At 38.0% G+C, this 16335-nt stretch overlaps 11 non-coding genes across 11 annotated transcripts; all 11 read left to right on the top strand.

Moving 5' to 3' along the window:
- Positions 1 to 1700: 1700 nt before the first annotated feature.
- Positions 1701 to 1782, top strand: Trnal-uag (transfer RNA leucine (anticodon UAG)). The gene has a single exon. It is a non-coding gene; the product is annotated as a tRNA-Leu (tRNA).
- Positions 1783 to 2972: 1190 nt separating this feature from the next.
- Positions 2973 to 3054, top strand: Trnal-uag (transfer RNA leucine (anticodon UAG)). Its single transcript has one exon. It is a non-coding gene; the product is annotated as a tRNA-Leu (tRNA).
- A 554-nt stretch (positions 3055 to 3608) lies between these two features.
- Positions 3609 to 3690, top strand: Trnal-uag (transfer RNA leucine (anticodon UAG)). Its single transcript has one exon. It is a non-coding gene; the product is annotated as a tRNA-Leu (tRNA).
- Positions 3691 to 8060: 4370 nt separating this feature from the next.
- Trnal-aag (transfer RNA leucine (anticodon AAG)) lies at positions 8061 to 8142 on the top strand. Its single transcript has one exon. It is a non-coding gene; the product is annotated as a tRNA-Leu (tRNA).
- A 236-nt stretch (positions 8143 to 8378) lies between these two features.
- Positions 8379 to 8460, top strand: Trnal-aag (transfer RNA leucine (anticodon AAG)). The gene has a single exon. It is a non-coding gene; the product is annotated as a tRNA-Leu (tRNA).
- Positions 8461 to 8696: 236 nt separating this feature from the next.
- Positions 8697 to 8778, top strand: Trnal-aag (transfer RNA leucine (anticodon AAG)). The gene has a single exon. It is a non-coding gene; the product is annotated as a tRNA-Leu (tRNA).
- Positions 8779 to 9014: 236 nt separating this feature from the next.
- On the top strand, positions 9015 to 9096 carry Trnal-aag (transfer RNA leucine (anticodon AAG)). Its single transcript has one exon. It is a non-coding gene; the product is annotated as a tRNA-Leu (tRNA).
- Positions 9097 to 9332: 236 nt separating this feature from the next.
- Positions 9333 to 9414, top strand: Trnal-aag (transfer RNA leucine (anticodon AAG)). Its single transcript has one exon. It is a non-coding gene; the product is annotated as a tRNA-Leu (tRNA).
- Positions 9415 to 9650: 236 nt separating this feature from the next.
- Positions 9651 to 9732, top strand: Trnal-uag (transfer RNA leucine (anticodon UAG)). Its single transcript has one exon. It is a non-coding gene; the product is annotated as a tRNA-Leu (tRNA).
- Positions 9733 to 9968: 236 nt separating this feature from the next.
- On the top strand, positions 9969 to 10050 carry Trnal-aag (transfer RNA leucine (anticodon AAG)). Its single transcript has one exon. It is a non-coding gene; the product is annotated as a tRNA-Leu (tRNA).
- Positions 10051 to 14068: 4018 nt separating this feature from the next.
- Positions 14069 to 14150, top strand: Trnal-aag (transfer RNA leucine (anticodon AAG)). The gene has a single exon. It is a non-coding gene; the product is annotated as a tRNA-Leu (tRNA).
- Positions 14151 to 16335: the final 2185 nt, after the last annotated feature.

Here is a 16335-nt window from a genome sequence, read left to right as displayed (position 1 = left end):
ATATGACTTCCCTTGACAGGATTATTATATGAAAATACTAGCTTCATATCAATTCTTTAGAAAGAAATTAAGTTCAAATTTATTTTTGGAGGCTGATATCGGAAGACTGCGGAAGCGTGGCCGAGCGGTCTAAGGCGCTGGTTTTAGGCACCAGTCTCTTCGGAGGCGTGCGTTCGAATCCCACCGCTGCCATCTCCTTCTTTTGCTTCAGCAAAGATTGAAATACGGCTACCGCGCAGATAGTTTAATGCAAGTCAGAAAACTGATTCTATTTGCATAAAATATCATGTGATTAAACTCCGCACTTTCCCAATTGTAATATCACTTCCCCTAACAGGATTATTTTTTAAAAATACTAGCTTCATATCAATTCCTAAGAAAGCATTTAAGTTCAATTTTATTTTTGGAGGCTGATGTCGGAACACTGCGGTATCGTGGCCGATCGGTCTAAGGCGCTGGTTTAAGGCACCAGTCTCTTCGGAGGCGTGGGTTTGAATCCCACCGCTGCCATCTCCCTCTTTTGCTTCAGCAAAGATTGAAATACGGCTACCGCTCCGGTAGGTTAATGCAAGTCAGAAAACTGATTCTATTTGCATAAAATATCATGTGATTAAACTCCGCACTTTCCCAATTGTAATATGACTTCCCTTGACAGGATTATTATATGAAAATACTAGCTTCATATCAATTCTTCAGAAAGAAATTAAGTTCAATTTTATTTTTGGAGGCTGATATCGGAAGACTGCGGAAGCGTGGCCGAGCGGTCTAAGGCGCTGGTTTTAGGCACCAGTCTCTTCGGAGGCGTGCGTTCGAATCCCACCGCTGCCATCTCCTTCTTTTGCTTCAGCAAAGATTGAAATACGGCTACCGCGCAGATAGTTTAATGCAAGTCAGAAAACTGATTCTATTTGCATAAAATATCATGTCATTAAACTCCGAACTTTCCCAATTGTAATATCACTTCCCCTAACAGGATTATTTTTTAAAAATACTAGCTTAATATCAATTCCTAAGAAAGCATTTAAGTTCAATTTTATTTTTGGAGGCTGATGTCGGAAGACTGCGGTAGCGTGGCCGAGCGGTCTAAGGCACTCGTTGAAGGCACCAGTCTCTTCGGAGGCGTGGGTTTGAATCCCACCGCTGCCATCTCCCTCTTTTGCTTCAGCAAAGATTGAAATACGGCTACCGCTCCGGTAGGTTAATGCAAGTCAGAAAACTGATTCCATTTGCATAAAATATCATGTGATTAAACTCCGCACTTTCCCAATTGTAATATCACTTCCCCTGACAGGATTATTTTTAAAAAATACCAGCTTCATATCAATTCCTAAGAAAGCATTTAATTTCAATTTTGTTTTTGGAGGCTGATATCGCAAGACTGTGATAGCGTGGCCGAGCGGTCTAAGGAGCTGGTTTAAGGCACCAGTCTCTTCGGAGGCGTGGGTTCGAATCCCACCGCTGCCATCTAACTCTTTTGCTTCAGCAAAGATTGAAATACGGCTACCGCTCCGGTACGTTAATGCAAGTCAGAAAACTGATTCTATTTGCATAAAATATCATGTGATAAAACTCCGCACTTTCCCAATTGTAATATCCCTTCCCTTGACAGGATTATTATATGAAAATACTAGCTTCTTATCAATTCTTCAGAAAGAAATTAAGTTCAATTTTATTTTTGGAGGCTGATATCGGAAGACTGCGGTAGCTTGGCCGAGCGGTCTAAGGCGCTGGTTTTAGGCACCAGTCTCTTCGGAGGCGTGGGTTCGAATCCCACCGCTGCCTTCTCCCTCTTTTGCTTCAGCAAAGATTGAAATACGGCTACCGCTCCGGTATGTTAATGCAAGTCAGAAAACTGATTCTATTTGCATAAAATATCATGTGATTAAACTCCGCACTTTCCCAATTGTAATATGACTTCCCTTGACAGGATTATTATATGAAAATACTAGCTTCATATCAATTCTTCAGAAAGAAATTAAGTTCAATTTTATTTTTGGAGGCTGATATCGGAAGACTGCGGAAGCGTGGCCGAGCGGTCTAAGGCGCTGGTTTTAGGCACCAGTCTCTTCGGAGGCGTGCGTTCGAATCCCACCGCTGCCATCTCCTTCTTTTGCTTCAGCAAAGATTGAAATACGGCTACCGCGCAGATAGTTTAATGCAAGTCAGAAAACTGATTCTATTTGCATAAAATATCATGTCATTAAACTCCGAACTTTCCCAATTGTAATATCACTTCCCCTAACAGGATTATTTTTTAAAAATACTAGCTTCATATCAATTCCTAAGAAAGCATTTAAGTTCAATTTTATTTTTGGAGGCTGATGTCGGAAGACTGCGGTAGCGTGGCCGAGCGGTCTAAGGCACTCGTTGAAGGCACCAGTCTCTTCGGAGGCGTGGGTTTGAATCCCACCGCTGCCATCTCCCTCTTTTGCTTCAGCAAAGATTGAAATACGGCTACCGCTCCGGTAGGTTAATGCAAGTCAGAAAACTGATTCCATTTGCATAAAATATCATGTGATTAAACTCCGCACTTTCCCAATTGTAATATCACTTCCCCTGACAGGATTATTTTTAAAAAATACCAGCTTCATATCAATTCCTAAGAAAGCATTTAATTTCAATTTTGTTTTTGGAGGCTGATATCGCAAGACTGTGATAGCGTGGCCGAGCGGTCTAAGGAGCTGGTTTAAGGCACCAGTCTCTTCGGAGGCGTGGGTTCGAATCCCACCGCTGCCATCTAACTCTTTTGCTTCAGCAAAGATTGAAATACGGCTACCGCTCCGGTACGTTAATGCAAGTCAGAAAACTGATTCTATTTGCATAAAATATCATGTGATAAAACTCCGCACTTTCCCAATTGTAATATCCCTTCCCTTGACAGGATTATTATATGAAAATACTAGCTTCTTATCAATTCTTCAGAAAGAAATTAAGTTCAATTTTATTTTTGGAGGCTGATATCGGAACACTGCGGAAGCGTGGCCGAGCGGTCTAAGGCGCTGGTTTTAGGCACCAGTCTCTTCGGAGGCGTGGGTTCGAATCCCACCGCTGCCATTTCCTTCTTTTGCTTCAGCAAAGATTGAAATATGGCTACCGCGCAGATAGTTTAATGCAAGTCAGAAAACTGATTCTATTTGCATAAAATATCATGTCATTAAACTCCGCACTTTCCCAATTGTAATATCACTTCCCCTGACAGGATTGTTTTTAAAAAATACCAGCTTCATATCAATTCCTAAGAAAGCATTTCATTTCAATTTTGTTTTTGGAGGCTGATATCGCGAGACTGTGATAGCGTGGCCGAGCGGTCTATGGAGCTGGTTTAAGGCACCAGTCTCTTCGGAGGCGTGGGTTCGAATCCCACCGCTGCCATCTCCCTCTTTTGCTTCAGCAAAGATTGAAATACGGCTACCGCTCCGGTACGTTAATGCAAGTCAGAAAACTGATTCTATTTGCATAAAATATCATGTGATTAAACTCCGCACTTTCCCAATTGTAATATCACTTCCCCTGACAGGATTATTTTTAAAAAATATAAGCTTCATATCAATTGCTAAGAAAGCATTTAAGTTCAATTTTATTTTTGGAGGCTGATATCGCAAGACTGTGGTAGCGTGGCCGAGCGGTCTAAGGCGTTGGTTTTAGGCACCAGTCTCTTCGGAGGCGTGGGTTCGAATCCCACCGCTGCCATCTCCTTCTTTTGCTTCAGCAAAGATTGAAATACGGCTACTGCGCAGATAGTTTAATGCAAGTCAGAAAACTGATTCTATTTGCATAAAATATCATGTGATTAAACTCCGCACTTTCCCAATTGTAATATCACTTCCCCTAACAGGATTATTTTTTAAAAATACTAGCTTCATATCAATTCCTAAGAAAGCATTTAAGTTAAATTTTATTTTTGGAGGCTGATGTCGGAACAGTGCGGTATCGTGGCCGATCGGTCTAAGGCGCTGGTTTAAGGCACCAGTCTCTTCGGAGGCGTGGGTTTGAATCCCACCGCTGCCATCTCCCTCTTTTGCTTCAGCAAAGATTGAAATACGGCTACCGCTCCGGTAGGTTAATGCAAGTCAGAAAACTGATTCTATTTGCATAAAATATCATGTGATTAAACTCCGCACTTTCCCAATTGTAATATGACTTCCCTTGACAGGATTATTATATGAAAATACTAGCTTCATATCAATTCTTCAGAAAGAAATTAAGTTCAATTTTATTTTTGGAGGCTGATATCGGAAGACTGCGGAAGCGTGGCCGAGCGGTCTAAGGCGCTGGTTTTAGGCACCAGTCTCTTCGGAGGCGTGCGTTCGAATCCCACCGCTGCCATCTCCTTCTTTTGCTTGAGCAAAGATTGAAATACGGCTACCGCGCAGATATTTTAATGCAAGTCAGAAAACTGATTCTATTTGCAAAAAATATCATGTCATTAAACTCCGAACTTTCCCAATTGTAATATCACTTCCCCTAACAGGATTATTTTTTAAAAATACTAGCTTCATATCAATTCCTAAGAAAGCATTTAAGTTCAATTTTATTTTTGGAGGCTGATGTCGAAAGACTGCGGTAGCGTGGCCGAGCGGTCTAAGGCGCTGATTTGAGGCACCAGTCTCCCCGGAGGCGTGGGGTTGAATCCCACCGCTGTAATCTCCCTCTTTTGCTTCAGCAAAGATTGAAATACGGCTACCGCTCCGGTAGGTTAATGCAAGTCAGAAAACTGATTCTATTTGCATAAAATATCATGTGATTAAATTTCGCACTTTCCCAATATTAATATCACTTCCCCTGACAGGATTATTTTTAAAAAATACTAGCTTCATATCAATTCCTAAGAAAGCATTTAAGTTCAATTTTATTTTTGGAGGCTGATATCGCAAGACTGTGATAGCGTGGCCGAGCGGTCTAAGGAGCTGGTTTAAGGCACCAGTCTCTTCGGAGGCGTGGGTTCGAATCCCACCGCTGCCATCTAACTCTCTTGCTTCAGCAAAGATTGAAATACGGCTACCGCTCCGGTACGTTAATGCAAGTCAGAAAACTGATTCTATTTGCATAAAATATCATGTCATTAAACTCCGAACTTTCCCAATTGTAATATCACTTCCCCTAACAGGATTATTTTTAAAAAATACCAGCTTCATATCAATTCCTAAGAAAGCATTTCATTTCAATTTTGTTTTTGGAGGCTGATATCGCAAGACTGTGATAGCGTGGCCGAGCGGTCTATGGAGCTGGTTTAAGGCACCAGTCTCTTCGGAGGCGTGGGTTCGAATCCCACCGCTGCCATCTAACTCTTTTGCTTCAGCAAAGATTGAAATACGGCTACCGCTCCGGTACGTTAATGCAAGTCAGAAAACTGATTCTATTTGCATAAAATATCATGTGATTAAACTCCGCACTTTCCCAATTGTAATATCACTTCCCTTGACAGGATTATTATATGAAAATACTAGCTTCATATCAATTCCTAAGAAAGCATTTAAGTTCAATTTTATTTTTGGAGGCTGATGTCGAAAGACTGCGGTAGCGTGGCCGAGCGGTCTAAGGCGCTGATTTGAGGCACCAGTCTCCCCGGAGGCGTGGGGTTGAATCCCACCGCTGTAATCTCCCTCTTTTGCTTCAGCAAAGATTGAAATACGGCTACCGCTCCGGTAGGTTAATGCAAGTCAGAAAACTGATTCTATTTGCATAAAATATCATGTGATTAAATTTCGCACTTTCCCAATATTAATATCACTTCCCCTGACAGGATTATTTTTAAAAAATACTAGCTTCATATCAATTCCTAAGAAAGCATTTAAGTTCAATTTTATTTTTGGAGGCTGATATCGCAAGACTGTGATAGCGTGGCCGAGCGGTCTAAGGAGCTGGTTTAAGGCACCAGTCTCTTCGGAGGCGTGGGTTCGAATCCCACCGCTGCCATCTAACTCTCTTGCTTCAGCAAAGATTGAAATACGGCTACCGCTCCGGTACGTTAATGCAAGTCAGAAAACTGATTCTATTTGCATAAAATATCATGTGATTAAACTCCGCACTTTCCCAATTGTAATATCACTTCCCTTGACAGGATTATTATATGAAAATACTAGCTTCATATCAATTCTTCAGAAAGAAATTAAGTTCAATTTTATTTTTGGAGGCTGATATCGGAAGACTGCGGAAGCGTAGCCGAGCGGTCTAAGGCGCTGGTTTTAGGCACCAGTCTCTTCGGAGGCGTGCGTTCGAATCCCACCGCTGCCATCTCCTTCTTTTGCTTCAGCAAAGATTGAAATACGGCTACCGCGCAGATAGTTTAATGCAAGTCAGAAAACTGATTCTATTTGCATAAAATATCATGTCATTAAACTCCGAACTTTCCCAATTGTAATATCACTTCCCCTAACAGGATTATTTTTTAAAAATACTAGCTTCATATCAATTCCTAAGAAAGCATTTAAGTTCAATTTTATTTTTGGAGGCTGATGTCGAAAGACTGCAGTAGCGTGGCCGAGCGGTCTAAGGCGCTGATTTGAGGCACCAGTCTCCCCGGAGGCGTGGGTTTGAATCCCACCGCTGTAATCTCCCTCTTTTGCTTCAGCAAAGATTGAAATACGGCTACCGCTCCGGTACGTTAATGCAAGTCAGAAAACTGATTCTATTTGCATAAAATATCATGTGATTAAACTCCGCACTTTCCCAATTGTAATATCACTTCCCTTGACAGGATTATTATATGAAAATACTAGCTTCATATCAATTCCTAAGAAAGCATTTAAGTTCAATTTTATTTTTGGAGGCTGATGTCGAAAGACTGCGGTAGCGTGGCCGAGCGGTCTAAGGCGCTGATTTGAGGCACCAGTCTCCCCGGAGGCGTGGGGTTGAATCCCACCGCTGTAATCTCCCTCTTTTGCTTCAGCAAAGATTGAAATACGGCTACCGCTCCGGTAGGTTAATGCAAGTCAGAAAACTGATTCTATTTGCATAAAATATCATGTGATTAAATTTCGCACTTTCCCAATATTAATATCACTTCCCCTGACAGGATTATTTTTAAAAAATACTAGCTTCATATCAATTCCTAAGAAAGCATTTAAGTTCAATTTTATTTTTGGAGGCTGATATCGCAAGACTGTGATAGCGTGGCCGAGCGGTCTAAGGAGCTGGTTTAAGGCACCAGTCTCTTCGGAGGCGTGGGTTCGAATCCCACCGCTGCCATCTAACTCTCTTGCTTCAGCAAAGATTGAAATACGGCTACCGCTCCGGTACGTTAATGCAAGTCAGAAAACTGATTCTATTTGCATAAAATATCATGTGATTAAACTCCGCACTTTCCCAATTGTAATATCACTTCCCTTGACAGGATTATTATATGAAAATACTAGCTTCATATCAATTCTTCAGAAAGAAATTAAGTTCAATTTTATTTTTGGAGGCTGATATCGGAAGACTGCGGAAGCGTAGCCGAGCGGTCTAAGGCGCTGGTTTTAGGCACCAGTCTCTTCGGAGGCGTGCGTTCGAATCCCACCGCTGCCATCTCCTTCTTTTGCTTCAGCAAAGATTGAAATACGGCTACCGCGCAGATAGTTTAATGCAAGTCAGAAAACTGATTCTATTTGCATAAAATATCATGTCATTAAACTCCGAACTTTCCCAATTGTAATATCACTTCCCCTAACAGGATTATTTTTTAAAAATACTAGCTTCATATCAATTCCTAAGAAAGCATTTAAGTTCAATTTTATTTTTGGAGGCTGATGTCGAAAGACTGCAGTAGCGTGGCCGAGCGGTCTAAGGCGCTGATTTGAGGCACCAGTCTCCCCGGAGGCGTGGGTTTGAATCCCACCGCTGTAATCTCCCTCTTTTGCTTCAGCAAAGATTGAAATACGGCTACCGCTCCGGTACGTTAATGCAAGTCAGAAAACTGATTCTATTTGCATAAAATATCATGTGATTAAATTTCGGACTTTCCCAATATTAATATCACTTCCCCTGACAGGATTATTTTTAAAAAATACTAGCTTCATATCAATTCCTAAGAAAGCATTTAAGTTCAATTTTAATTTTGGAGGCTGATATCGCAAGACTGTGGTAGCGTGGCCGAGCGGTCTAAGGCGGTGGTTTAAGGCACCAGTCTCTTCGGAGGCGTGGGTTCGAATCCCACCGCTGCCTTCTCCCTCTTTTGCTTCAGCAAAGATTGAAATACGGCTACCGCTCCGGTACGTTAATGCAAGTCAGAAAACTGATTCTATTTGCATAAAATATCATGTGATTAAACTCCGCACTTTCCCAATTGTAATATCACTTCCCCTGACAGGATTATTTTTAAAAAATACTAGCTTCATATCAATTCCTAAGAAAGCATTTAAGTTCAATTTTATTTTTGGAGGCTGATATCGGAAGACTGCGGTAGTGTGGCCGAGCGGTCTAAGGCGCTGGTTTAAGGCACCAGTCTCTTCGGAGGCGTGGGTTCGAATCCCACCGCTGCCATCTCCCTCTTTTGCTTCAGCAAAGATTCAAATACGGCTACCGCTCCGGTACGTTAATGCAAGTGAGAAAACTGATTCTATTTGCATAAAATATCATGTGATTAAACTCCGCACTTTCCCAATTGTAATATCACTTCCCCTGACAGGATTATTTTTTAAAAATATAAGCTTCATATCAATTCCTAAGAAAGCATTTAAGTTCAATTTTATTTTTGGAGGCTGATATCGGAAGACTGTGGTAGTGTGGCCGAGCGGTCTAAGGCGCTGGTTTAAGGCACCAGTCTCTTCGGAGGCGTGGGTTCGAATCCCACCGCTGCCTTCTCCCTCTTTTGCTTCAGCAAAGATTGAAATACGGCTACCGCTCCGGTACGTTAATGCAAGTGAGAAAACTGATTCTATTTGCATAAAATATCATGTGATTAAACTCCGCACTTTCCCAATTGTAATATCACTTCCCCTGACAGGATTATTTTTAAAAAATATAAGCTTCATATCAATTCCTAAGAAAGCATTTAAGTTCAATTTTATTTTTGGAGGCTGATATCAGAAGACTGTGGTAGCGTGGCCGAGCGGTCTAAGGCGCTGGTTTAAGGCACTAGTCTCTTCGGAGGCGTGGGTTCGAATCCCACCGCTGCCTTCTCCCTCTTTTGCTTCAGCAAAGATTGAAATACGGCTACCGCTCCGGTACGTTAATGCAAGTGAGAAAACTGATTCTATTTGCATAAAATATCATGTGATTAAACTCCGCACTTTCCCAATTGTAATATCACTTCCCTTGACAGGATTATTATATGAAAATACTAGCTTCATATCAATTCTTCAGAAAGAAATTAAGTTCAATTTTATTTTTTGAGGCTGATGTCGGAAGATTGCGGTAGCGTGGCCGAGCGGTCTAAGGCGCTGGTTTAAGGCACCAGTCTCTTCGGAGGCGTGGGTTCGAATCCCACCGCTGCCATCTCCCTCTTTTGCTTCAGCAAAGATTGAAATACGGCTACCGCTCCGGTACGTTAATGCAAGTGAGAAAACTGATTCTATTTGCATAAAATATCATGTGATTAAACTCCGCACTTTCCCAATTGTAATATCACTTCCCTTGACAGGATTATTATATGAAAATACTAGCTTCATATCAATTCTTCAGAAAGAAATTAAGTTCAATTTTATTTTTGGAGGCTGATATCGGAAGACTGCGGTAGCGTGGCCGAGCGGTCTAAGGCGATGGTTTTAGGCACCAGTCTCTTCGGAGGCGTGGGTTCGAATCCCACCGCTGCCTTCTCCCTCTTTTGCTTCAGCAAAGATTGAAATACGGCTACCGCTCCGGTACGTTAATGCAAGTCAGAAAACTGATTCTATTTGCATAAAATATCATGTGATTAAACTCCGCACTTTCCCAATTGTAATATCACTTCACTTGACAGGATTATTATATGAAAATACTAGCTTCATATCAATTCTTCAGAAAGAAATTAAGTTCAATTTTATTTTTTGAGGCTGATGTCGGAAGATTGCGGTAGCGTGGCCGAGCGGTCTAAGGCGCTGGTTTAAGGCACCAGTCTCTTCGGAGGCGTGGGTTCGAATCCCACCGCTGCCATCTCCTGCTTTTGCTTCAGCAAAGATTGAAATACGGCTACCGTGCAGATAGGTTAATGCAAGTCAGAAAACTCATTCTATTTGCATAAAATATCATGCGATTAAACTCCGCACTTTCCCAATTCTAATATCACTTCCCTTGACAGGATTATTATATAAAATTACTAGCTTCATGTTAGTTTAATTCACCAGTCTCTTCGGAGGCGTGGGTTCGAATCCCACCGCTGGCATCTCCCTCTTTTGCTTCAGCAAAGATTGAAATACGGCTACCGCTCAGGTAGGTTAATGCAAGTCAGAAAACTGATTCTATTTGCATAAAATATCATGTGATTAAACTCCGCACTTTCCCAATTGTAATATCACTTCCCTTGACAGGATTATTATATAAAAAGACTAGCTTCATATGAATTCGTAAGAAAGAATTTAAGTTAAGTGATTTAAGAAAGAATTTAAGTATGTTAAGCGTTCTAAGGCGCTTGATTATTCGACTACCGGTTTTTTTCTTTATTTTTTTACTTATAAATCTTATCTATATCTGCGTCTTTTCTGAAAAAACGCAATTTTACACTACACAGACACACAAAAACCTTTTTATAACTAAATATTATAATCTTTTTCTATTTGCTATCATGGTGACAATGTCATAAAACGCCATGTTGAACCCATTTCGCCATGGTAAAATTGAAAGGAAATTCAAAAATATAAGTAATGACATATAAACTGTGAAATGAATATTGTGATACAGCAGATTGTTTTGAATAACGTGTTAACCTAAGTGTATTCGTGATTTTTTTTTATTAAAATGACTAGATAATATGTAGATAAGATTGGAAAAGAGTCATATTTAATCAGTATGTGATTCGTATCTAAATATTTTTTTCGAAAAAAAGTTTTTACAAAAAAAAAAAAGGACTTTTCACTTTGAATTCAGCTTTTGAGATATTTGGATTTGATTTTAGAATATTCGAATCTGTATGTTTCTGTTCATTTGAAATTGAGTAATATTTATATGTTAATCTCTTCACGAAAAAAGTTAATAAACAAAACTATAATATCGCCAATGAGAGCTATTTCCTCGCCAATCGTGGCATCTCAGTCTCACCAGCTTTGTCCACATCGAGAAGCATGGACGTTCGGATCATGGGAAGCGAAAGAGCGCGAGAGAAGGCGCTAGGACTAGAGACAGTGGTTTATTGCATCATGGGATCAACTTGTCGGGTGTGGGACTCGGCCCAACTTCGAAAGACGCACCAATTAAACCCCATAAACGCTCGACATGGATAATAAATTGATGAGTGATGACGTCATTCACGACAGACGGGCATGCGCTGCACGCTTGTCTGTCAGCGCGTCCATTATTTGGGTTCTTTTCTTTCTTTTTCTTGATGGCAGTGACCAAATTTTTGACTCATTTTTATTCAGTTATAACCGTGCTCTTTTTTTCGCGTAATTATGTAAAAAGATGGAATCGTGTGAAATAGCAAACGGTAGGCACGTGAATGAATTAAGTGAATTTCACTTCTGCTGAATTTCGATTATGATAATGATGAAATAATCGAATTAAATTGTTTCCTCGTTTAGTTACGTAAGTATTATGGTGTAGAATATAATTCCATCGCGGCGTGTTAAGTGTTAAATAGCTAACTCAGCTATATAGAAGAGTTCTTGTTGATGTAGTGAAAACTGTATCAACTTAGATAAATTAGAAATTTAGAAATTTTGCATTAAAAATGTTGTGAAATAAAACGGTTCGCCAATATTGGTCCATAAAAGGAAAGCTGAAAGCTATTCAGGCTTCTTAACCATTCTGGTAGTTTAAATAAATGTGCTATTTCCTTAAGAATTGTTAATTTTTTTTATCTTTTTCCGGTGTTAAACTATTTGGTGGTTTTTTTTTTCTTTGCATGATGGACATTCCTTTGCATTTTTCAGTACGTTTTTTTAGATTTTTAACAAAACAATGACATTTATTAATTTTTTCAAATAAAAATAATACCTTATAAACCAATCAATGGACAGAATACTTTTTTATATTGTTCTCGTCATTCTTTCTCAAGATTCTATCCTTCCTGTTGACCGATAATATTAGCTGTTTAACTATTAATAGGTAATGCATTTATTACAAAATTTGACTTTGCTATTTAATAAATCTGAAAAATATGAATTTTTGATGTCAATCTACTACAAATTACTTCACGTTTAAATTTGAAAAACTTTAGAACCACGAAATAAAAGCAGCAGTTAAAGCCATATTTTAGAGCTCATAACCAAGCGAAGCTATCTTTTATCTAGATTTTTAGTATTGACTGAAATATGCAATGAAATGACTTGATGGAATAATGAAAAAAGTTTAAATTTTCATCATAATAATAAAAGCATTGTTACAGAACGTGCATAAAATGGATTGTTAAAAAATTTATTTAGACTTGAGAAAAAAATTATGTGAAAAAGAAATTGGTTATCATTAAAAAAAGTAATTGTTTTAGTTATAAAATAGGGTAAAATTCATTTCTGTAGAATAATATTTTCAGAAAATATAGATGAAAAAAAATATCAAAAATTAAATAAACTTTTAACTAACTGATATTTTAATTTATTTTTTGGCTTTGAAAAATTAACTGTAGCTTTTCTTTTGTCATGTAGAGCACGTATATCCAGATGAGTAGGGCCACGGTGGCCTGGTGGTAAGATCTCGGCTTGTGAATCATAGGATTTTAGGTTCGTGACCCGAATTAAAAGAATAACCGTCGTGTAAGGGGGTCTGTTACACGTTAAATGCGTCAAACCAAACGTCCTCCCCCTGGTGTTGTGCGGTGTGGAGAGGGGGGAGCCAGCTCAGGTGTCGTTTTCGTCATTTGACTGCGGTTCAAAATTACGAGGTCCATCCCAAAATAGCCCTAGTGTTGTTTCACAACGGGACGTTAATATAACTAACCTAAACTAAACTAATTCAGATCGAGTAAAAAGAATATGGATTTGTATAAAAGACCATACAAACAAGCATTCATAAATGAATTTCTCTATATATGAAATGATGATTGTTCGTAATTAATTTCGTCAACATTTTTAATTCCAGTAAAACAGAAGACAAAATGTTTATGAATAAATTTACACAATAGATAGCTAGAACGTTTTGTAGCGAAGCTCTCAACTGTTTAAGAAAATACTTTGGATTCGACACTAATTTGAGTCAAAACCGCTATATTGCCTATTTGCATCTTATTTTGAAGTGTAACGAGAATAGTACTAAATGGAATTTTTTAAAAATTTCAATGTAGATAATATCAGTATAGTCTAGTCTTGTTAGAAAATATAAACGACACTTGAGGCATAATCTCTATATCATTCTAAATTCATTCCTTTTAACTATATTATATCCACCAAATATAACACGAATTATTTTTGTGTTTTGTATTTTTTTAAAGAACTGCTAAACTAAGTACTTAAAACTCGTTATATAAATTTTCAAACCTGTTAGTGTGCGCTTAAAAGTTCAATATATATATATATATATATATATATATATATATATATATATAAAATTCGAAAAAATCTTCGAATTATTTTATATAGTTCCATTGCTCTTTTGACCATTAGAAATCACTAGCGTGATGAAAATAAATATTGTATTTTTGACTCATTCAAGAGTCTTCTTAGAATCTTGGCTCCAAAAATAAATCCAAAAACACTATTTTATCGGCTACTGACACTCGGGACATCTATACTTCCTTTGCCTGTCAGGAATCAATCCATTTGACAATCTTTCTCCCGATCCAATACACCTGGAACTTAAAAATATTAATTTATTGTGGCATAAAGAAATTTTTAAAATTATATCCGCTAAATATTGCTATTATCTCTTTCATTGAACAACGTAAAAATTCGTAACACCCGTTTTCCGTTCTCGTATTAGTTACCTTGACTGAATGCTTGTTTTCTGAACTAGATTTATCTCCCCTCCTAAGGCAACCAGCAATGAAATGAAGTGATAAATCCAGATGTTGAAGGAATTAGAACGTGGTAGCGTGGCCGAGCGGTCTAAGGCGCTGGTTTAAGGCACCAGTCTCCTCGGAGGCGTGGGTTCGAATCCCACCGCTGCCAGCTTCTCTTTTGCTCCGAAACACAAATAAATTGTCAACAAGATGTTAATTGAAATTTGGTTTCTAGGGCATATATATACCAAATTTGCTAGTTCATACTAACGCGCATGCTCTAATCGTTATTATTAATAGACATAATAAAAAATGATATTTTAACTATTCAAAATCAAGTGGTAATCAAAAAAATTTATGAATTATTCAAAATATAAACTTTATTTTGTAGCAGTGAAATTGACTTCTCTGGAACTTAAAATCTTCAATTTCATTAATAAAAGCTAATTTCTGATAAACAGAAACAGAAAATAAAATAAAAAAAACTATTCATATCAAATTCATTTTTAATAATTCTGACCATAATGGTCTTCAAATTAATATGAATTTTGCAAATTATATTTAAATTAAAATGCTTGATAAATGTCGAACCTATATTACCCTTTCTCCACTCTATACAGATAAGGGACAGATAACGAACAATAGATAAAATTATTTATCTATTTTCTCTTATCTGTACAAGTAATTATAATGAAGTATAGGTTTATATTTGTCTGCTGCTATGCATTACTACGCTCAATTTTTTTCACCGAAAGAAAAAATCTCTTCCTATTTTTTATTTTCCAGAAAACAAACATCGCTTCACTTTCTTGAGAAAAAAATGAGAGGAACCTGATAAATCGTGAATTCACCGATATTAATAATTTGTAATATTCTAGAATTGTTTTAGGTAGAGTCAACATCGTTATTAATGAAGAGTTGTTCATATTTCCAAAAAATACCTCTAATCTTATCTTAATATAAAAAATAACAATACACAGGATGTGAGAAAGCCGTCTTTCCTTCCCCTAAAACCTTGACATTCATTTCACCTTCAAAAAAAAAAAAAAAATTAGTTCAACCCACAAGAATTCCCATTCAAAAACTATTCTCACTCACAAACCTGAAAAAGAAAACTAACTCGTCCGATAAGTCAATTAACCCGCTCAGTAGACTTCCCGCCAAAAGCAACAAAGCAACCTCGTTTTCATTTTGACCATAACATCCCGCAAAACCGGCACACTTCTTTGAGCTTCCATAGAGGCACCATCTTACGCCATCAGATGCCAAAGATAGCCGTTGGACATGTCGTGCAGAGGGCCTTCAAAGAACAGGAAGAGGTGCCAACTCAGCGGGTCCTTACCAGCCAAACCAACCTTACCACCACGAACGAGCTCGGTTTCCTTTTGTTTGATATGATTTTAGCAGGCTTGGTTGATCATGTGTTCCTTGAGGAACAGGTGACTCCACCCGCACAACTTCCGCTCGGGTCCTTTTCAGAACTGTTTTTGTTTTGGTGATGTAGATTTTGTGGGCGGATTGTGTTCAATTAATGAGTTTCGTGGATAAAGTACAACTTGTCTCATTTGCTTATGGGGAGGATCGTTGCAGTTAAAGACGTTGTAATTGTGTTTGGGAGAGAGTTATCTATGTGGTAGGTCTTTGGAAAGTTGCCAAAGTTCATTTGTCGCAATGCTGTTGAAATTTAATTGTTTAATGACGTCAGAGTGAGAATTTCATTATCAAGGTCAACGAACGTATTAAAAATTCATCATTGGTATATTGAGATTCGAATATTTATAATTCCGTTGTTGTTACTTTCATTCTTAAACTTCCCTTTTGTTAACTATACTTATAACAAGATAAAAGTTAATAGACAATGCAATTGAGGTAAATTTTGGATATTATAAAATGAATGTATAGAAGAAATTTGTTATCCATGCTTTGTTTCTTTAGTAGACTCTTTTGTAATTACAACCTTTAAAGCAGCCTTGTGAAGTATCCCAGATTTGTTTAAAGTAAGGGCTTATTTCAGATGAAACAAAAGCATAAAATTATGTGTTTTCTTCTATCTCAATGTCAAAAATGAAACTCGATTCTATTTTATTAATTAAATTATTGTTCCGAGCTTCCCTCTGTATAATTCCATTCGAAATCTATCTTATTACCCTCATCCCTTAGCTTTTCAGAATTTGTAAAGCGCGATTTTCTCTTCAAATATAAGAAATTCCCAACTCTTCTGAAAAGTCGCAATGATAGCCCATATTTTTTTGGGAATAATATACAAAAGACCCCACTTAACTGATAGCTATCAAGCAAATGGATGTTCAGACATCTATTGAGAGTTTTCAGAAAACCTTCATGTTTCATTTGAG

Source organism: Argiope bruennichi, chromosome 3, assembly GCF_947563725.1.
Source record: "Argiope bruennichi chromosome 3, qqArgBrue1.1, whole genome shotgun sequence".
NCBI lineage: Eukaryota > Metazoa > Arthropoda > Arachnida > Araneae > Araneidae > Argiope > Argiope bruennichi.
This window is presented reverse-complemented; position numbering and strand designations above follow the sequence as displayed.